This window comes from Rattus norvegicus, chromosome 7, assembly GCF_021556685.1.
Source record: "Rattus norvegicus strain SHRSP/BbbUtx chromosome 7, alternate assembly SHRSP_T2T, whole genome shotgun sequence".
NCBI classification, from domain to species: domain Eukaryota; kingdom Metazoa; phylum Chordata; class Mammalia; order Rodentia; family Muridae; genus Rattus; species Rattus norvegicus.
The window spans coordinates 81,044,760-81,067,500 of record NC_141540.1 but is presented as its reverse complement, the minus strand read 5'-3'; the positions used below and the strand labels follow the sequence as shown (position 1 = coordinate 81,067,500).

At 40.1% G+C, this 22,741-nt stretch overlaps 1 long non-coding RNA gene across 1 annotated transcript in view; it reads right to left on the bottom strand.

Moving 5' to 3' along the window:
* Positions 1-20,213, bottom strand: part of LOC103692893 (uncharacterized) — a 26,166-nt gene extending 5,953 nt beyond the window's left edge. Inside the window, exons 1-7 of the long non-coding RNA XR_015624766.1 lie at positions 20,043-20,213; positions 18,935-19,017; positions 16,052-16,158; positions 15,478-15,622; positions 10,410-10,706; positions 10,029-10,084; positions 9,797-9,911 (exon numbers count right to left, since the gene is read on the bottom strand). This is a non-coding gene — a long non-coding RNA (uncharacterized LOC103692893). The remainder of the gene's footprint in view (positions 1-9,796; positions 9,912-10,028; positions 10,085-10,409; positions 10,707-15,477; positions 15,623-16,051; positions 16,159-18,934; positions 19,018-20,042) is intronic.
* Between the last annotated feature and the right edge of the window lie 2,528 nt (positions 20,214-22,741).

The following is a 22,741-nucleotide window of genomic DNA, read 5'->3' as shown; positions in this document are numbered from 1 at the left end:
GATCTAAAAAGATTGCAGTAAGTGTATATTCTTCCTCAGAATGATTAGTTCCAATTAACAGGGGTTTAGACTTCACTGCCTCCTCCAAATGGCTTATTATTGTCTTTTGTGCACAGTGCTTACTTAGTTTAGTTTGTGCACACACATATCCACTTTCTCTGTGCTACTCTATGCACGACCGTTACAAATATTAATCCATTTCATCTTTGTAAGAGGTACTGTGATTAGTATCTCAAAAGAGAATGGGTTTGTTCATCAGTACACTGCTGACAGGGTTGGAATGTATGTAGAAACAGCCGAAACTCAAAGTCAAACTAGATCTTAACTGAGTCATAAAAGTCTCGGCTTCCAATTCATTGTCACCCTCTTCTCAGGGAGAAGCACTTCCCGCTGGTGGTAAGACACTGTTATGGGAGCTACTCTATGGCACTGTTTCTAAGGAAACAGGATGTACATTGAAGTGTTTCTTGCTCGTGTGTGGCCTTGCTGCCTTTTCCTGGTGTTTAAGGCACAGAAAACCTCACTGCCATCAGCGCCATCACAATCTTCTGACTTTACTGCCTATAAAATTCAGGCTTAAAGTTTATTTACGAGGCAGATACTTCACCTAATTCATCTTTTATTCCTAGTGTTCAGCATAGTTCTTGACTCATAGTAGGAGTTCAATAAATATTGATTTGAAATGATGAATAAAATTAGGAGATAATCAAATAAAGGTTATCATCCTTAAGCCTACTCCTCTGGTTTTTCAAGTGAAATAAATTAATAGGACTCATTTACTCATCAGAAATTAAATTCTAGAATGTTTAATGAAACAGAATGTATCATATCTTGCCAAACTCATGTACCATTTTCCCCTGTCCCTGGAATTTTCTGGTTATTGCTGACATTTTGCCTATTGTAGTATTCCCAACAAAGAAAATAGAGGAGACAATATGCTGTTAATAGCTTTTGAAGTGAATCAATTTATTGTCATAGTAACCAAAATTTACAAAACAGATCAATTAGGGAAAGATATAAATTCAAGCTAAGAAGAGAATGTTCCTGGGGAAAAATGAATTATTCTATGATTCAGAAAACTGACAAAAAGAGATTCTTTCTGTCTCACATGTATTTTACAGTGTAAAAAATATACAACCTTTCCAGATCTCAAGCGGGATACAAGAGCAAAGCAGGACAAAGAAAGGACAGTGACATCCACACACTCAATGACTGCTGTGCCTACCCACTCCTTCACCTAAGGAATCCTTCCAGTTCCAGAATATTCCTCCTAGGCTGACAGGAGCCCTGCATCTATACCCACATGGCACTGGACATTCTATTCCTTTATAATGACCACTGATATATAATCATAGTCCGTTTGTCCATCCAGCTAGGAAAGTGAGCCCCATCACTGAAGAGGCCAGACTTCTTTCCCATCTCACATATACTAAGGGATCATCAAAGCATCTGCATCTGAAAAATGTCCTTGATTCAACATATTTTTCTTGGAACTATGACAGGCAGTATCTTCATAAATATTCACATTACATGAATCACCTATTATTTCTTTGTGTGTGTATACGTTTTGAAACATGTGCTTTTGAGAGTAATATATTAGAACGTGAGGAGAAGTAATTTTTACAACAAGCTCAAATACCATGGCCCAATTGTATGGCATCAAGATTGGACTGTGAAGCTTTGTCTCTAGATAAAATTTAGATTTCTACAAGCATTCTTGCTCGGGTGTCATGGCATTGTAACAACAACAACAACAATCCGATGGCTTCTTTACACTGTTGAAAGCAGCCAGTGTAGCACCTGGGAGGAGGGAGTAGAAGTGTGAGAACCGCCAGGTACATGATTCCATGTGATTTTGAAGCCAAAATCTTGGCTTCACTTGGCTAATGATGTGTCCAAATAAATAAGCAAACAAGGGAAGAATTGTGCAATGGTGGAGGGGGTGGAAAAGTGGACGAGAGGAGAGAGAAGGATAAATAGCAAAATAAACTAGTCAGCAAGGAGGTTGGAGCCCCAGGGCAATGCCACCAAGACCTGCTTCCACCAGCATTCAACAAACTGTGAGTACAGTCAGCCATCACCAGTATCTCCAGACTTTCCTCTCACACTTGAGAAAAGCAATTTACGTTGACCTTAGAGCATGAATAATTTTATTGTAAGAGGCCCCTTGGATCTGGCTTAATGCATAAGAAAGTCAGAGTGCTGCATAGAAACTAATCACTTCTCACTCAGCGCCATTGATGATGATGTACAAGTGTGTCCAGATGATTTAGTGGGAATGGAGTGCCAGACGTTGTTTTCCACAATGCCCAGAGAAGAGGTCAGACTTTTTTTTTGGAAAGGAACGTGAGGTCTGTTTCCATTCCTAGCATGTTTAGAGCTTGAAATGTGACTAAGTGTCTTTTCTTCTGGCAGAAAGTCACTTCCTTAGAAGGCTGAATAATCAAAACAGCAGAACCAGGCTCAGAACAGTCAGACCCACAACAAAATGAGGTGAAGTTGCCTCTACTCTGCTCTCTCATTCTCAAATCCTACTCTCTTCACATGTCAAGTCTACTTTGAGTCCTGTCAACAATGTGGGTCACATGCTCATACCCAACAGTGAAAGATAAGTAGGCCTGATCTTTAGTCCCACCAAGAACACACAGCAAAGAAGACAGTTCCCAGTGGAATCTAGTTTGTTTGCCAACAGAAAGATTTGTGAATGCTGCTGATTCTCACTGGAAATCCTAAAGTAGGGTCTTCCCAAAGCACAACAAAACTGTTGGATCTTTGGCCAATTGCTAAGACCTTTTCTTGAGGCAGGATCTCATAGTCCAGACTGATTTCAAATTTCCTATGCCAGTGAGGAGGACCTTGAACTTCTGGGTTTACTGACTCCTGATGGCTTGATTGCAGGCAACTCCCACCATACCCACTTTTATGAGGTGTTGGTGGTCAAACTCAGGCTTCTTCTTCATGCATGCTGGACAAGGACTCTACCAACTGAGCTGCATCCAAACCCCTACTCCTACTTCCTTCTGCTTTTATTCATGGATAGAAGTTCCAGTATAGTTGTGACTGTACTGACTCCAGTCCAGTTCAGTTCCTGATGTGCAGGTGAACTTCTGCTGCATTTTCTCTGCATGAATTTCCCTCCACCTCCCTTCCCACAGTATAGATTTCTTTGAATTGTGACCTCGAACTCTTTCTAGGATTCTGAATATTTACATGTCTTTTCAGTGAAGGAGGCCCACTACATATACTTAGCACTCCTAAAGACACTCGACCCAACAGCTAATGACTTGCAACCTAACATTTTATAAAGTAGATGGGTCAACTGCTAAACACCAGGAATAAGTTCCTAAGCCAGGCATGATATGGTATGTCTATAATCTCTGCAAGTAGGTCACAGAGGCAGGAGGATCATGAGTTCTAGGCCAGCCTGGGCTATAGAATAATGAACTGACCCATGCTTATAGTATTGTAAGACTTCCTGATGGACCAATCTAAATCAATTAGTTTCAAATTCCTGTGCACTATAACAACATGAATTATGTCCAATTAAATCCAAACTTGTTTATCTTCAGTCTTAATAGATTTGCTATCATTCCATTTGGTCGCTATTTGGTTTGCTATTAATTGTGTCTCTTTTTATACAAAGGCCTAGTTCATGTCTCTTGTTACTTGAAATTTTTGGGCATGCTCTTTGATGGTACTCAGAAAAGTGGGAAAACCCAGATACACATTGCATGCCTTTTCTGATTCTTGTATTCATCTGGTAACTGTACTTCGGTGACAGTTTTTCAATCAAAGCCAGCTCTCATCATAGTCCCTCACTTACCCATCAAAATTGCATTCAAGATCTGTGAAAGCCCTTTCTAAAGATCGTCCTTCATTATATTTTGTGATTTAATAAACATATTGGAAAATAATAGCAATAAGAAGAATCTGGTGTTGTGGTGGGAATTCCAAGTTATCACCCATTTTGCTTCTAATACTCTTAAATCCAGCACTGAATAATCCAATCTAGTGTTTCCTGAGGCTTTGGATCAGGTGTTCTGAATGCAAATATGTCCCTTTAAGATGTAGAATCTAATTTCCTACCTATTTGAAACTTTAAAAGTCTTCCACCATTTCTTCCACTTTTGCATCATTCTTCTGAATTTAACCATAACGTTTGAATCTCTTAGAATAAAAGTTACTATTCCTGGAGACTTGTCATTTTATATTCTCTGGCCACACTTTTCATCTGCACAACTTGCTAATCTTTGCTACTGCTGGATTCTTCTATTACCTCTAGTACAAAGAAGATTTCCACCAATGGAGAAAATAGGGAGTGTAGTTCTCTTTGTCAGTCAGGACTGTCCACAGACTGTCCTGTGTGGAAGACCACATCCTGTTCACTGCCATCTCTGAGAGTAGAAACTCCATAATGTAACCCAGCTATGATGGTAACAGACTGCAAGTGTGTTTTGCACCAAACTCCCTTCACATACCTTGCTTCTTGTTCTAAAAGGAAGACTTCTCTTGGATTGAGAATTCTATTTGGTGTTCTACACACTGTCCTGAATATTCTACATCACTACAGTAGGCTTGTCCAAGTTTTCACTTCCTTGGGGGCAAGACAACATTAAAAAGTGATCTTACTTTTTATCATTTTCCACAAAACCTTTGTTGGAGCAATAGCTCAGTGTTTAAAGGCAGTCACCCAGCAAGCCAACAGCCTCAGTTCAGATTCAAAGAATCCATGTCAGAAGAATGCTGTGTTAGCACACACCAGGAATCACAGCATGTTTGTAGCAAGATGGGAGATGGAAACAGAAAAAGAGTCTTGAAACTCATGGATCAGCTATTCAGAGGACGTAGCACAGTAAAAGAGATATCAAAAGACACTCTACTTCAGATAGGAGAAAGGTGGGAAACAAGAGTAGAATACTGTCCCATAACTTCTGGAAGAATTCAGTGACATTCATATAGCAACACACACACACACACACACACACACACACACACACACGAGTCAACAAAATAAAGATCTCTGATTCTTAACTATTTTCATAAAATTCAGCATTTAAAAATTTTGTTCCAAAATGGAATCTTTATAGGGCTGTTCTATCATGTTATTATGTTTCTGGTTTAAACACAGAGGGTTTCTTTACAAGTGTCTTTTCATTACAGCATAGGACTTACACTACTGGGCAATTTGAATTAGCTCTGTTAGCTATAATTGACGAGTTGCCAGTTGATGAAGGGCAATAGTGTAAGCAATACTCACTCCTTAGAGTGGTTCCGTGCTTAAATCCTTTTTACTTTAGTTTTTAGTTGTGTTCTATTTTGTAATTTGTCATCCTTAAACATTTAAACTTCTGGCCATTCTCTTTTCTAACTGATTTGGTGAGGAATCTTTTGGTGTGAAGTCTTGCAATTCTAACTGGCTAAAAAAAGGGGGTTTATAGGTGCCTCTGTGTGTGAGAGAGAGTGTGTGTGTATGTGTGTGTGTGTGTGTATGTGTGTGAATGTGTGTGTGTGTGAATGTGTGTGTGTGTGAATGTGTGTGTGTAAGCATATGTGTGTGTGTGTGTGTGCGTGTGTGTGTGTAGTCAATAGCCCCTAGAAGAACTCTCAACAGGTATTTAAGCCAGGTTTTCACAGTGCTATTGATCTCTGCTCCACCTTCCCGCAGTGCTTTGACTTTGACCATAGATCTCTAAGACAGTTGTACCCTCCAAGCTGTCTTCCTCCTGTGCATAACACCCAACCCAGTAAGCTCCACTCATTGATATAAGCTCTTTAAGCTCTAAGGCTGTACCCTGTTTGTTTCTGTCTCACTTAATGAATATCAGGCATGACCTCTGACACAGGCTAGGTGCTTTCTTTAGCCAAACTTTGGAAGAATAAATGAATTCTTGTCACAACCCATGTTTAAGCCAAAGACTTGTGGGTCTCTGCTTACAATATATAACTAAATTAAGACTAGAACAGCAGGTATTTTAAGTTCCACCTTTCCTCTCCTCCGTGTTTGCTGCAAACTCTGTATGTCCTAGTCTACAGAAAACAACTACATACTAGACAAGGCCAGCACCATTCCTGTTGAACCCTTAGAGATATTTGTCCCAGCGCTGATTCTGAATCTCACAAGCACTTTCCATCAGAAGCTTTTCATGCCACTGACTCTTGTTATACTGCCTATATTTCTGTGCAAATCTGTAATTTCCTTGACAGGTCTGTTCCTGGATGAACGTGAACAAAGATGTTAACACTCTTTTTCAAAATTAGTAGCTTATTCTTTTATTTCATTAGTCTGTGTTATATAATCTGTTCCTCAAAATGAGGGCAAAAGGAAACTGGGCCATTGTGACCTTTACTCAGTAAGTTCATGGCAGACTCTGTGTCCGTGTCCATCTGTCTCCTGCCTATCTTCCATGTTCTGGGTCAGCACAAAATGTGATGTGGTCTTTTGCTCCCATTTATTTCTCTTTATCTATTCTTGCTCTTACCAGAAGGGGCAATATCAAGTACATCCAACCAATTAGCTTGGGAGCAGAAGCCTGTGAATTGGGCTCATCTCAGCATGCATGGAAGCACTAATGGACTCCTCTAATCTAACCAATGAGTAGTACTCTGATTGGCAGCTTGTTTGACGGGTATTGTCATTTTTTTCTCCCAGTCTTGGAGTTATTAAATGCTATTAGAAGTTTCATTCTACCCCTCTGATGAAATACAGATATCTTTCAGTGTTCAGGCACAGACTGGATGAAAGAATCTTTCTATCAAAATTATCGAACCTTTAATACAATCTTTGTCACAAAATAATGGTCACCAACTCCATTAAAAGCTCATCTTGTACACCTTTAAGTCAAGCTGGGTAGTGTATGAAGTCAAGCTAATGACATTGGGCATAGTTTAAACAAGAAACATTTCATCCTTTAAACAATAATCAATGACCCAGGTGTTGACTTAAAATGTTTGACAATTCTGTAGAGACATGCAGGAGTAGGTAGTGACCTGGTAAGCCAAAGCCAGTGAGAATTACTTAAACTCTGTTCTCAAACTATCTACTCTGTAGCTGGATGGTCTGTGCTCTGGTCCAGTCAGGCATTGTGTTAGATGCAAAATGAAAATAAGAGAGAAATTAATGTTTCTCACATTGACAAAGAAACTAGGAACAGTTACAGGCAGCATCTTAGAAGTAACTATTGACCTTCCTCCCTTTCCCTTCTTCTGGAAAACGTTAGGAGATTTTTGATACTGTTCTGGTACCTATATCATGGCCTGCCGGGGTGGGAGCCCCTCAGAGGAAGAAAAGGCAGACAGAGATCTCTTACTAAGGCCAATGTTTAAATTTCTAATTCAGTTTTATTTAATGCAGAAGGAATAGCTGGTCTCCCTGTTCTATATTACAGCCTCAGCTCAAGTTCTGTGTTCTCCAGAACACTTTTATTTTTTAACATATAGAAATTCCTTGAGAAGAATGCCAGCAACTGCAATAATACTGTGTACTCAGGGTTTCGATTAAAGTTTGGGTAGCAGCACTGGGAAAGAAAGAGAGGCTCCAGATGCCGCTGTGAAGATTTAAGTCCTCTAAGATAAGATGACCTCCTTCATTAGCTCACTTCTTCCACTTCCTAGGTTTGGAAAAGTATGAATAGTCTTTAGCCTCATTCTAAAATCCATTCAAAATTACCTTGCATACAGTAAGGCAACTAAATTTGAAGTTTAAAATAAGACAATCCTTGCAGGGAAAATCAGCCACTTATCAGTAGTGTTCCATGCAGCTCATTGGAAATTCAGAATTTGGAACACAAATTTAGAGTATTGAACATGGTATTATTCATTGCCTGGCATAGAGTCACACAGGCAGTTAGCCAAACAAGCTATCTCTCTACGTACAGGTGAAACAACGGTTTGGAGAATCTTAAAAATGTGAAAACATTCATAAATCAAAATAGGAGGTTTTCTAAGGGGGGAGGAAACACTCTGCCAAGTTAAACAAACTAAAGAAGAAAACAAGCCCGCTGTTAAAATGGTTTTCATGACAGACGCTTACACTTCTTCAAACAATATCAATTAGTGTCTTTAGAACAGACTTCCCAAAGATGATATTTCAATCGGCATATTTTCTGGAGGTAAAGTGCTTGCCTTCATTGTTTCAGGATGCAGAAAATAAGACAATAGCTCTCAGTAGTTTTGCAGACTGGCAGAGCTCCTCCCTTAGAGGAGCTCATCTCTAAACACATGAACTGGCCTAAAAACTAGCACACCCCTAGAGCCCCTAAGGGACAATGTCCCCACCTGTCAGCGGCAGGACTTCTTAATAAGTGGATGTTTAGATTCTGTGTACACTTTGTCTTTATACAAAGCAGTTTGGGCTTCCTAGGAGTAGCCACTGTTTTCCCTGTCCTCTGAGGAACATTCCGTCTTCTTGTGTGGTTAAGAGGCTACAGAAAGAAGATGCACAGAAAGACATGGAGTCCTAAAGGAAAGAAGAACAGAAAATGGGCTTTTCAGAGATGGGTTGGCTTCAACTCTTGGCTTTCTTAGCAAAGGCCTTTACAGGGGAGTAAACCAAGAAAATGAGCTTAATGCTCATTGGAAACAAGGAGTTTTGAAGACCAAGGTGGTGCTTGCTATAGGAGAGACTCCTAGGCTTGGCTCTGGGGAGAAATTTAAATTTGACTCATGGGAAGCTCTAGAGTTGCTGGTGAGAAGGTACAGCTGGGATGCACGGTGGTGTGGGGAGGGGTCACAGAGGACTCCTGTAGTCCCGCAAAAGATGCAAATTTTTAAAATCAGTCTTTTAGTTAGCTGTATCTTCGAATATTCCATTATGTCAAAGTCTGGGTGTTGCACAGTACTGGGTTTCACTCTGGCTTGTGTCTATACAAGCAGGCTAAATCATCTGTGTCCAAAAGCAGAGTTCTAACTCTGGATCCTCAACAACTATCCATAACATGAAATCACAAAGACCTGAAGACCCCTCTTAGCTCATTGAAGATTAGAATTAAAGATGCCTTCTCCAAATCATCTGGTCAGCACTCCAATGTTCTTGGTGACAACAAAGCAGGTCAGTTGAGGAAAAAGAACTACTAGTACGTTATGCTTCTTTCCTCCGAGGATTTACAACTTAGCCCCCAGCTCAGCTCATCCTGCTCATAGACCCTAGGGCAGACTCTTCTTTTGCCTATGTGCAATCCACTTGCTCTTCAGCAGTGATAGATACAAACTGGCTTCCTTACAATGTTTTGTGTGCTCAGTTGACCTTGAAGCTCCTCCAGCCTGATGCATCCCAAGATCCTACAGGACACTCCGCAGGGCTGACCTCAAGACTTCTGTTGTCTTTCTGGAATGCTTCCAAAAAACAGTACTTAGGACTAAGATTTTGAGACTTCACTTGACTGGGCTTTCTTACATTCTGTGATTAGTAGGTTTGGTGAGGATGACTTTCTACAGTCATTTCCTTTTTCCTTGGGATTCTCATGGTCATGGGGCTTGGGAAAATGACCCTCAAAAGACTGAAGCTATTTCTGTACCTCCTCCTTTGTTTCTTTGTGACCTTGTGATCTAGTCATTTGCTTATTTCTCTCTTTCTCTCTATCTCTCTGCCTCCCTCATCTTCTTGGAGTTTTTCTCTTTAACTCTGTTACTCTGAATTTTACAGAATAATGTTCTAGACATTTTATATTTGTATGACCTCCTCTACAGGCTAGTGAAGACTTGCCAAGGCTGGTAGATGCTATTATCCAGGACTAGATCAATGGTTCAATGGTTAAGAGCTGCCCATCCAGAGGACCCAACTTCGATTTCAACCACTCACATGAGAGTGCACAACCATATGCCACTCCAGTCCCCAGGGATCTGATGCCATCTTCTGGCCTCCACAGGCAGCAGGTATGCATGTGGAACATAGACACACATGCAAGCAAACACATCTACAAAATAAAAATAAATATTTTAACTGAGTATCATTGTGCTTTGGCTATTAAGAATGTTCTTTTACTATATTTTTGATAGTTTATTTTCTCTCCTATCTTTTTCTTCTTCATTACCTCTCCCTCCCTTCCATGTCTTCTCCCTTTTTCTTCTACTCTTTCTTCTCATTTTTCTAAAATAATAAAAGAAAGAAAAAAGATGAGAACTTCTAGAATAATTTTATGGCTCACCTACCCTCTCCTGTATTTTATTTTGGTTTTGACTTTTCACTTTTTTATTTTCTTCTAAAGTATCTTCTCAATTATATCACTCATCCTGGCATTGAACTTTTAATATCTGTTTCTACTTTAAAGAATAAATGCTAAGAGCTCATTCTCTGAATATGGCACCATGAATATGACTCACGCCCTGTGCTGAGGGCCTTCTCTTGCCTCTCTGTAGAATGCCAAATACACATCTCTGAAATGTCTGCAACATTAATCCAATCTTCTCATTACCTGTCCCCTTCCTGACTTCCTTTGTTTGTTTTGATATCTTTTGCACTATGGCTTTATCTCTTGGTCCTTTTCTTTTTCCAGCAAGGATTTAAGAACCGGTTGAAGTCATCTGTGCACATGGGTGGGACTTGTTCAAGAGTGAGCTTCAGTAAAGGACACTGAGTTGAGAAGTTGTTTCTGCTGACTGCCAAGGTTGTAGAAATCCTCCCAAATCTCTATTTCCTTTTACTCTTGAGTGGCTCCTTTGCTTGAAGAAAAAACTCTTCTCCCTTGTCTGAAAAGGAGCTGCTGCTAGTGCTGTGGGGGTGAACATGGAGAAAGGGTCGGAGGTTTCTTTTCCAGCATGAAGCCCTCACTTAATCCCCTTGTGTTTGGGTGACACCTCCCCTCCCTCTGCTCTGCCTAATGGCACAGATTCTACATCCTCTGGGGCAACATTCCCAGAAACTAAATCTCTAGTCTTATGCTTGGATGAAGGAGGATATATAAAGAGTGTTATCATTTGATTTAAAGCTGTAAGCAAGCCAGCACTGAACTCAGACCTCTATTCCTACCTTCAAAAACACAGACTACCTCCAATGCCAGACTCCAAGAAGTACGTAAGGGGAGTTAGACATTGTCGCATGTTGGCTTTTATACCATTTCTTGAACACATAATTCTCAACCTTTTCTACTCAACTTAGTCTAGTCTCGTTTATTTAGCTGCTTTGCAACTCTTTCTGGACATGACTTACCTTCTGTCAGCTCCTCTCATGATCTCTGGTGCTTTGTATTTATATCTTTCTGTCATTTATGGAAGTTCATATAGAAAGTTGAAATAAACAGGAGTGGTCAAATTGCCAGTTTAAGTAAAAAAATTTAGCTTGTTTGCTGCTAAGTCTAACGATGTCGTGAGCACAGAGTTGTAATTGTAATCCTTGTGAGACCACACTGTACATATGGGAACCCAGCCTTAAGTGCAGCCCTACTCTTCAGTAGCAACAGTGCTACTGCAATGAGTAAGTGTTTCTGTGAGTGCTCGTGAGGATGTTTATTCGACCATGTTTATACAGATGCTACTAAATAGTATCACCACATCACCCTCAAAGGGTAAACTAAACATATATCGGCTCCCTGGAAATCCTAAATGTACCAATTACCCTGGCTTTTCCATCAGGCATCACACCAGGTAACAGAGGTGATAGCACCAAATTTCCCAGGAAAAGAAATGATAAACTATGGAATGTCTCAACTGTTGTCTGATATACCTACATCTAATAATATGCTGGCTGTAATTACACTTTCTATAATCCCAACATCCAGATGAAGGCTGAGGCAGGAGGATCAGCACTAGTTTGAGACTACCCTTTTCTTCAATCTGAGTTTTGGTTCAGTCTGATCTAACAGAATAGGACCCTAAATCAAGATAGAAGAATGCAGCACAAAGTAAATATATCGTATTTTGCTTTACCTTCCTGCCTTCAAAGTGCCCTTTCTCAGAACATCTTTGCTGCCCCCTTTCATTTTACTTGATTAACTCATCACCAATGACTTTGTCTCAACCTATTAATAACCATGATCTTTATATTTAACAATAGCTCGGTTTATTGAGTGCCTATAGCAACCATGTGTATTACGTCTTTACATATACAATCATGTGTCCGTGAAAGTCATTGAGTGATGATGCCATTATGTGTGCTATGCAGTGAACGATGCAAAATCTCATGTACTATGAAAAGCAAACCAATGAGGAAGAATGCCCAATATCCTCCACTCTACAGGTGAGAAATACTGAGGGACACTTTGTCACAGGACTTCCCTTGAGTCATCTCTCAAATAATTCAAGGGATAGTACACACCCAGCCACAGCTCTTTCAGGAACCTGCCTGGTCTTTATGTGCTTTGGATTCTTTCTGTAAAATGTACACAGTGATGGCATTTATCATACAGAATTGTTGAGAGGATCAAATAAGTTAATATCTGTAAAGTACTTTAAATAGAACTTGCATCAATGAGGAAATATATGCTATTATTATATGTTCCCAGAGCTGCTGGTTCATTTCTTATAAGAATAGAACTTTCTCTCTGAATCTGAGTTGTCTATTTGCCTTTCAAACTGCCCACCCACTGCCACTACCAGCAGCAGTAGCACCACACCTTTCAATGTACAGAAACTTTGAAACAAAACAGTAGAAATGATAATGCCATAGGTTCTAAGTCTTGGCCCATAGCCAAAAATCCCAGATAGGTGACACCCATGGGCTCCTTTCCCCTTTGCAATGGGGTAGGCTGCTGCCACACTAACAAATGTAGAATCTGGACTTCTGTTTTCTCAATTCCGTCCCTTGCCTTCCATGAGACAGTAAGCCGAAAGGGGACAAAGATCATAACTATACTGCTTAGGGTTTTGTGTCCTACCACTTAGAACAGAATATAAAATATGCTTCATAAATGTTTGATAAAGGAGTGAACCAATGAAGAATTCTTGTAGCCGCTGAATCCCTCTGCATGAGTTTCACCACAGGCAAAAAGAAAAAGGAGGCGGGAGGGATAGAGGAATAATCACTCAGCTCCTAGCAGAATCATGATCACAGTTTACAGTGAAGACAAATATGACTGTGGGCTCACTTCAGAGGGGCCAAATGCAAAGCAGTGTTCATGATTTTCTGATCCTAGATGAGCTGATAAATTCCTAAGTCTCCATCACCAAACGGGTTAGTGAGGAAGCCAGATGAGATCATGGGCACGGAACCACTCTGTGAGCTTGGATTTGCCTGCTGTGATGGTTACTAGGAAAGAACCCTCTCAGGCCATATCAATCTGAAAGTACGGTTGAGGCATTAGTTTAATAAACCTGTCATTCTCTGGGGTGTTTCATGAACTGTTGCCATACCCACAATCCTAAGTGCCTGTTAGATTCCTTGTGGATGACGAATAAGTATAGATTGTATGAGTCATGAAGTCAAGGGAGTGGGAGGAAGCAGGAAACTGTCCCGAAGTCCTTAGAAGACAAAGAGAATTAGAATGCTCTGAAAAGTCTTGGGAACTTCCCAACACACATAAACCAGCATTACAACCGCTGAACCAAGGCTATTGTCTGCTCAGCGAGAGGACAAACGGAAAACCTCACATCAGTTAAGACAGGAAAAGAGAGAAAAACAAGTTCCATACTATCTAGAGACAAATGATCATCTCCTCCACCAACCAGTTTGGTTGGTTTATTAATTCATCTGTTTATTTATTCAACAAATAGAGACGGTGAATGCCATCTATCCTATGCTGAGCTGTATGCTCGGCAAATAGAAGAGCAACTTACCCATGCAGAGCTTGAAACTGGGCAGACTGGTCAGCAGCCGCTCTGTGCCTTTGGTTCCAAGTTGGAACAGTCTACTGTCTTACTCCAGACATGTTTCATTAAGGAAACTATGGTGGTCAACAAAGGAGTAGCTGTGTGTATGTGCGTGCGCATGTGTGTGCATGTGCTTATATCACAACATACAATTGGAGGCCAGAGAACAGCTTCTATCACTTGGGTTCCAGGGACAAAACTCCAGTTGTCAGGCTTGGCAACAAGCACTATGTTCACTTGTTGCCTTACTAATATTTCCCAGCCCCCATGCTGTCCTGCTGTTTTTCGCCATGGACGGAATAACAGCGATAGGGGATCTTTGGCATAAAGACGTGGTAGTGTCCGCCCTCACTTCCCGTTCTTCCTGCTGACAGGGATACCTAAAGGATCGCTGGCCACAAGGGAAACAGAAACCTCCATTGTGTTGGCATTTTGAAATGTATTTGTTAAAGCCACTAGCACTTCACTCATATTAAAAACATCCTAGGTGAAGGATCGAAAAGAAGGAAAGTCGCGGAAGCGTGGCATGCACAAGAAGAGTGAATAATGCCCGTGCTCTGGAGGGTGGATGTGGGAGGGAAGGAGATCAACTGGAAAGGTAATTTGGATCTGTGAATGACAAAGTCTGAACTCTCCAGTAAACAGAGAGAAATCAGGTATGTGATACATGTCTCCTTTAAAGCCAACAGAATGCTTGTACGTCCCGTGTGTGCAGCGGTCAGGAAAAGCCGGGGGTCTTTGCAGAACAACTTGTTCATGACTGTTAGATAAAAAAGCCCATGCTCACCTGCACTTGGAATATCTGCACCTCCATATTCTTATACATGGACATAAGTACACGAATACGTGCTTGTATATTCACATGCACAGTCACAAAGCACTGACATTTAGACATGTAGGCTCACTGTACACGCATGGAAGCACACGTGTGTACATACATGAAATATGAGTGTGCCTATGTGTGAATTTGGATGCACATGTACACAAATGTATTTTACACAGAAAGGTCTACACTAAGCAATATTAGAAATGATGTGCTCTCTTATAGACACCATTACATTGCTATGAATTGATTTCTCAAATTTAGTCTGCTTTGACAGTGACCTACACCTTGTCACTAGGAGATGGGGAGTGGCACTTTTTTAACTATAGCACTTGCTCCTCACCTGTGTTTTAGTACCATTGTGAATGCAACTTCTTGCATTTGCCCCCTGAAAGACAGTTGGTAGTAAAAAAAAAAAAAAAGGTCTTGCTCTAGGGAAAGCAGAAAGTACTTTTTTTTTTAATTTCCCTTTCATCTTGTTCTTAAAACACATTCTTCCACAGAGGCCTCGGAGCCTCCTCAGGTGAGTTCAGAAGGTCCCCAGAGCTGCCAACAGATCTCCTCCAGCGAAAAACCTATGCAAAAGGCCGGCTGCTACCCAGAGGGATGCAGCAGATGGCAGGGTCATCATGCCCAGCTCAGATGGCTTACCCAGGTGGAGAGGTATCAGGGAGCTGGAAGCAGAGCTCTGGAAATTATTCCTGGCCTGCTTCACCTTCTCATGCTGACAATCCCACATCCTTCTGATATGTGAATTTTGGAGGCTGGAGAGCCCAGATGCAAGGTTTGATTTCTCCTGGAGAGAACAACTTGGTTTGAGCTCCTGAGGCCCTGTTTCAATGGGGGACATTATGGCTACAGCACTGTACACTGTTTATTAGCAGTCACTGGTGCCTAAAACAGTCTAATTTTCTTACCTTTGTTTGATGCTGACTTTCAAGTGGTTACCTTCAAGCTGTCTTTAACTGGCACACGTAAGCCTTCAACAGCTACCATGCAGCAAAAGCCCATATGGAATCACATGTTTTGTGTGTGGCTTGAAGTCAAAGCTTTATGTCTGGCCTGCAAGAGGAGCATCAAGGGAATTAGGATCAGATTCAATCAAATGTTAGGTGAAGGCAATCAACATTTTCCTTATGAAATACATCATTTTATGAGTTTCTCTCCTAAGAGCCATAGAAGAACGAGAAAGACAGTCGGGAGACTCAGACTGGGAAAGCCTTACACTAAGAACGCCCAGATCTGACCTTCATCTTCAGAAAACAGGAAGAGTATCATATCCTGATTTAGTATTTCCACAGTTACTTAGGTCAATGTTGGCAGCCATTAGGTGACAACATTAAAGATGTTTATTGCCAGAAGGGAGGAATTCTGTTTATTCCTCTTTTTTCTGGTAAGATGCTATCTACCACAGTTTTCCTGTGCTCTATGACTGTATCTTGTCTCTTTGTCACAGAAGTCACAGTGTCAGAGAAACAAATGAGTAACTACCTTCTAGTGTTCCGGGATGAAGAGTACTTGCATTAAATTGGCATTGAAGGCTCTGCTCAGTAGCCCTGAGATGCACATTCCTTCTCGAAATTGAGTTGACCTTGAACCTGAGCAATGTTTAAAAGACAAGAATGAGGAAATGTTGGCAATGCTTCTTCAAGAGGCTCGATATGACTAGAACAGAATTCTTCAACTTGGAAAAACTCTTTGTATATTTTTATATTTATATGTTTATATTTTTATGCTCAGTTCAATAGCCTTCAGATATATCAAACCTGCAACCTTGCCTGCAATGTGGCCATATTCCTTCCCAATCATTTCCAATTCCATCCATAGGGAGGCATCTAAGAGCCAACAAGATACAGACTTTAGAGTACCACTGCCTAGGCTCTGCAAATTCAAAGTAATCTCATAAATCTGAATTTCAATAAACCTCTCAGGTAACTCTTCAAACCCAACCAGAAAGCAATAACTGAACCAAAAGCTAACTTCAGTGTTGATGTTTGAAATTTACTTTCAGACTATAAACAGGATTGGCTCAATATTGTATTTTGCTGAAGGTAAACATTATTTTTCATGAGAGCTGAAGAAAAGGATGAATAACATGGCATTATATAAAGGGGAAGACTGAATACTTTATGTCAAATTTCCTAGAGTCAGAGATGTGGAGAGATATACCTCTGTAAGAAGATTCAGAGGATGTCATCACAGGGTTGAGGAAGAGAGAGGTGGAGCAGGAAAAACAAGGATCTAGACAAACACGTGGTCTAGATTCAGCCTCAGCCCATAGAAAGCTTTATAAAAACGAATCACTGTGTGTAATTGCTCTCACTTGGAGGTCAAGGGTAGACTTATGCATTTCCTGTAAGTCAGTCATTTGGTTTTTCCCTACCTCTGAAAGTCTGGCTTATGCTCCCGGCACGTTTGATATGGTTTCCTTCAGCTGAGGACCATGTGTTCTGCAGAAGCGCAGCAATTGTGAACTTAGGGAACCCGCACTCCCCATAGCAATTAGGAAAAGATGGATCAATTCAAACCTTGCCGTCCAGGAATCCACCTTCATCATCAGCTACAGGGAGGAACTGGAGTAGAGCAGAAGGCAATAAGAAGGTCCCAGCAAAGAGGAGCATGAACAATGAATGCTCTGCTGTCTGCTATCATAGTCAACAGCACTAGCAAGACTAAATGCTGTTGTTTACTTCCTGCCACATATCCCGTGGGGACATCAGACAGTTCTGAATCATTGAATATCTACAGTTTACTAGGAGCACCTGATCTGCTCCCTGCAGAATAGTGTGTATGAAACCGAAAGTACTAAGACACAAAGGAGGACAACATGCCACGAAAGACCACAGAATCCAAGAATGGCCAGCTAAGAGTTCATCTCTCCCTAGTACACAGGTCAAGACACTATTGTGTTATCTTAAATTCCAGGGAACAAAAAATTGTCCTGTTGGTTCAGGTGAAATACAGTACAAGACTACTGAGGATTAAATAAAAAATTTTCAACCATCAGTGTGGGATAGAAGCATATCTTGGATAAGTTAATGCAACTTAACATTTTCTGTCTGACCCAGAATTACTTAAATTATTCTGTCCAATAAATTTCTTTTGAAACCAAAGATATACTTCAACTTCAGCTTTCCTGCCTATCACTCCATACGCCTCATTTGGGAAGGGAATGTGTGGCTAGCAATAAGTCAAAGTTGGTTCCAGTAACACTACATTTCTACATAGGTTCTCACAAAGCATTATGGTTAGTGTTTCTAAAAGCCAGCAAGAATTTGACAGTATTTTAGTAAACAGTAAATATTAAGGAATCTCACTATTTCCCCTTAAAATCAGGGTCAATGACCTGTTGGTATTTCATAAGCCTCTCATCATTCTCCTTTCCAAGCCAATCTTACAACTCTCATGCTCTTTGATCTTCCAGGCTTTTACTATTTAATTCACTCGATGCTTTACCCCTGTACAAACCAATGGGTTTTTCTTTACAGTTTTTTAGCTCACATGACTTGAGCTCCAGATTGTCCTTGTTCTATCATGTCACTCTTGGAAACATTTCTCCTTGCTGATAAACATATTATGAAAGTATCATGCAAAGCATTTTCATATTAGTCAGGGGTTCTATCTATGGAAGCAAGTGTAGATGAAGTTAGTTTCAGAAGTTACAAACCCTTGTAGCAGTGTTTTCAAATGTACATTGTACTCAGCCGACTTGACATTCCTCCATGTTTCCCTCCCTCCTCTAGCTGAGTCAGGTTTCCTTCTATTTCTGCGGATGCCCTATAACTGGATGCTGTCTGGAGAGTGAGTCTTTGTGGCTGCATTGCTAAATGTCAATACTGCATTCACTTCTCTAGTACGCTCATTTGTGATTAAATTGTTAGGATTTCTACTTTTCAAAGATTGTCTGGTGAGCCACATGAACTTTTGCCTTTCTTGACCTTGGAATGTGGCCTGCCCTTTTTGTAAACCCCAGCAATCTATTTCCTAAAGCCTGAGATATCATGCTGCTTGTCTCCTACAATCCCTCCGTCTCTCCATCTTCCCTTCCCTCCCTCCATTCCCACTCCATCTCTCCCCAAATATTTACTGACTCTTATGCTATTTCTTATGGCATCCCTTTCTCAAAACACCTCTTTCGTACTTTGGTCCAGGACATTGTCCACTTTTTTTCTCTCCTTGTTCCTTCATGTTTCTGAATTGTCAGCAACTCTAAAATTCATCCGATGCTGTGTGTGTGTTGTTTCTTTTTCTTTTCTCTCTTTTTTTTTTCATTCTTTCTTCTTTTGTAGAAAAGAAAGCAACAGACATTCCATCGAGTGCATTCCACCGCCCCCGCCCCCTTCAAGGCCACGTTAGTAATCTGCCTTCAGTAACCTTAATCCATGTCTTCTGTCTGGTGTGTTGGTCTGCAGAACACCTTAGGAATATCACTTCTAATTCTCTTCATCTTCTCATTCCTAGGAGGAGAATTTACAACGTCCATTCTCTCTGCAGGAGGGAAAACTCTCCAAGCCACTTCTAGAGATTCATGTGCAGAGAGACTGAATGCTCTGAAGGGAAAGCGCTTGAAGGCCAGTAAAAAACTGTATCTTCTGACAAAGAAGCAGAAGGAACACATTATTTTCTCTAGAAATTTCCTCATACCCAGTGATACCCTTGTGCTCATGGTTGAATGAAAACACATGCTTATCTAATGAAAACAATTATTTAAAGAATTATGCAGTGAAACACAGGGTTATAAAAATCAACTAATAACAGAGCTCTGACAGTCAAGCTGAAATGACATTGTCTCAGCTCCAAAGCTTTCTGTCTATGGACTTTGTAATTTCTACTCTGTGACAGATGTTCACATCTGTAAAATGGGATTATTACTAGTACTTATCTCATAGTATTTGTAAGAATTGTTTTCACTTGATAAGAAGACATTAATGGGGTTGGGGATTTAGCTCAGCAGTAGGGCGCTTGCCTAGCGAGCACAAGGCCCTGGGTTCCAGCTCCGAAAAAAAAGAAAAAAAAAGACAATAATAACTGTTCACCCCATAGGAAGAAACAATCTAGACATATTCGTTACAAGAAAGATATAATAAAATTGTTTCTTTCTACAGAAGGGCATAAGATATAAACTATAATGTCATGCATACATAAAATATGTACAAAACTAGAAACAAACAACATTTCAAACACTGGAACCAAGGACTTGACTGTGCTCATGTGAGGCAGCGACATGTGTCTAAATGGTAAGGAAAAGTTTCTCCAAAGTGTCAGGCTCACAATTGCATCAGAATGACGTGAAGGTAGCATCAATTCAAACACACGAGAGGAGACATAGGCAAGGTTAGATAGTAATAAACTACTGCACAACCAAACATTTCCCGTGAGGGGACACTGCCTAAGTGTTTGATCTGACTATATATCTTCTATTTGGGTGTTATTGACTTTCATTTAAAACCAAAAGATTCCCCTCGATCATCCCCTGTAATACCATTCAATCAATTGCCGGCTCTTAAGCTTTTGCAAAGTGGAAGCTGATGTTTCCCACATCCACATTTTATCGCCATCACCGTGTGGCTGTGGCTGGATGCCATGCAGATGAATTTGAAGCTGCAAAGCATGTCCCTTCAATTATCTGTTATATGCCTCTTCTTCACCCAACCTGCTGACAAAGATGAGAATGCAAACAAATGAGATGAGTTGCAGCGAGGACACAGGAAGCCAAGAGAGTGAAGCATCTAATTGGAGGAGCATGGGAGAATGTTTAAAGTAAGTTTCAGAGCAGCGATAAGGACAAAGATGATGCTATCTCTTGGACAGAAGAAGCTATTAAAATACGCCAGCATGTCTTCAATCAATCAGAAAGCCCTTTTCCTGAGAACCATCTTCTGTCCATGTGCCACGAACAAATATAAATATTTTGGACTTCCTGCATCCTTTTCCCTGATAATGGGCCCTTAACTATAAGCTCTTCCCACCTCCAAGAAAGCTAAAAACAGTGATAAACATGAAAGACAGACACAAAGCCCTTTCCAGATGAATTATTGAGTCCCACAAAGAGTTTTTCGTGCTATTCAGTTTCTAGGTTCTTAACTTTTTTCAAAAAGGGGGACATTTTACATAGTGCACCTATAACTTAAACAGGAACATATAAAAGTTGAACTCATGACCTCTCTGGAAGGATTTCTTTTGATGTATGTTAAAATTCTAACCACACTATCGTGCACAAATTTGTATTTCATATTTGGTATTTTAAAACCTCTTGAAGGAGTAATTTTGCAAGATGTAAACATGTAAAGCCATATTTTGACTTTAATCTTTGAAACGCAATAGGAGCAACTGTGTACATACAATTTTAAGATAACAATTTGTCTAAATAAAACAGTTTAAAATGCCTATATTAACAGCAATGCTTTTCAAGAAAGAAAAAAAGCTATGAAGTCTTAAAGATTACAATTAAAATGAATAGTTAAACACAAGCTTCTTTACTGTTATAAGAATGAAGTTTCACAAGCTCCTAGTACCCTTCTGCAATTTTAAATAACATTTTCTGGATCCAAACAAGAGATGTGTCAATCATCTGAAGCATAATAAGCCAGACATTCTCTTTTGTGTTAAATAAATAAACTGAAGCAAAATTCTTCTTGGGCAAAGGTGAAATGAAGTTTAAGTGACCATATTCATGAATAAAATTACTATGAAACACAATTAAATACATTTTTGCTTCCATTATAATGACAACTTTTTCATTATACCTATATTTTAATTTATAATTGGAAATTGAAATCCTCATACTCAGATTGATCCCATCCTGAGCCTTCCTTTGAAGTTTGACCTTAGAATTTGTGCAATAATATCAAGTAGATGATAAAATTACAGAGGAAATTGTGTAATAATAACACTGCTCGGGAGATCTTGACTAGCCTGGCCATGATTCTTGTATCTCAATCTGGCCTTGCTTTACATAAGGAAATAATACTCCTATCTATTTAAACCTCATGCAATCAAAGTGTTAAAGTACAGATCTGACTTAATTAAATGGCAAGACCCAACAGGAAGACTCCAATCGACATGAAAAATATTCTTGTTTCTCTTTCTAAAGTCACGTGGACTCTGAGTAACTCAGGGTCAGCACCAGCAATCCAGTGGGTACTGGCTGCTTTTCCAGATAATAACTCAGGAGTTAAAAAGGACTTGGCTATCATTCACATCTAGAGAAACTGATGTTGATGCACTTACCGACCTTAGGTGTACTCATGGCTGTGGTATATCACTATGTATAACAGGAAAGACAGGTTCACCTGGATACAATCGGATGGTCTCACTAGAAAGGTGGCATCAGCACTGTGTCCGCTGACTAAAGATTATGTCTCTAGTCAAATGTGCTCCCACACAACAACAGGACTTGACACTAAATTCAAGACAATGATGGTCGAATCAGACTCAACTTATTCTAGGACTTGGTTTAACCAACCCTCTTCATTGATTTCTACAAAATAAAAATGCCTGTGCCTGCCATAGAATTCAGAATAATTACAATCTGGAATTTCCCCTCCATATTATTTCATTTGTCTAGAAGTTGGGGCGTAAGTGGGGAGGGGCACCAGGCAAGGGGAGACACGTCCGTTGAACACAGCATTTGGAAGCAATTCTCTGCTTTAAAAAAGGCAAAGCAAATGCCTCCAGTGTTTATCTGAAATAAAGAAATAAACAAATGCCACGTCGGGTGAATCACATCAGAATCTCAAGACAATTCCAAGACGAACCAACCGGGAGAGTAAATGACCTCTTCATCTGGGTGATAAAGTTCCAGCCAAAATATTCTCTGGGCCCGAGACGTGATTCATTAGAAATATGTGCATGGTGTGGCGCTCCCCTCTCTCTCTGGCAGAGTCCGGTCTGCACACTGATAAGAAGCAAATGCAAATGTCCTGATAAGAACTGAATGCAAATATTTATGATATGATATTCCCTGGGAATTATGTGCAGATAAAACAAAGTGTATTATTTTCCTGCTTCTCTTTCAGGTTTGCCAAAATGCCCTTTTTCGCTTTTGGAATTTGCATTTCTTCAAAATTGATTCGGCTTGCGTATTATGTTAAGCTATTTGTTTGCTAAGGATGGTAATTAGTTACTGTAATTACAGCAATGACAGTTGCTAAATTGTTTTTAAAGCATTACAGTGAGCCT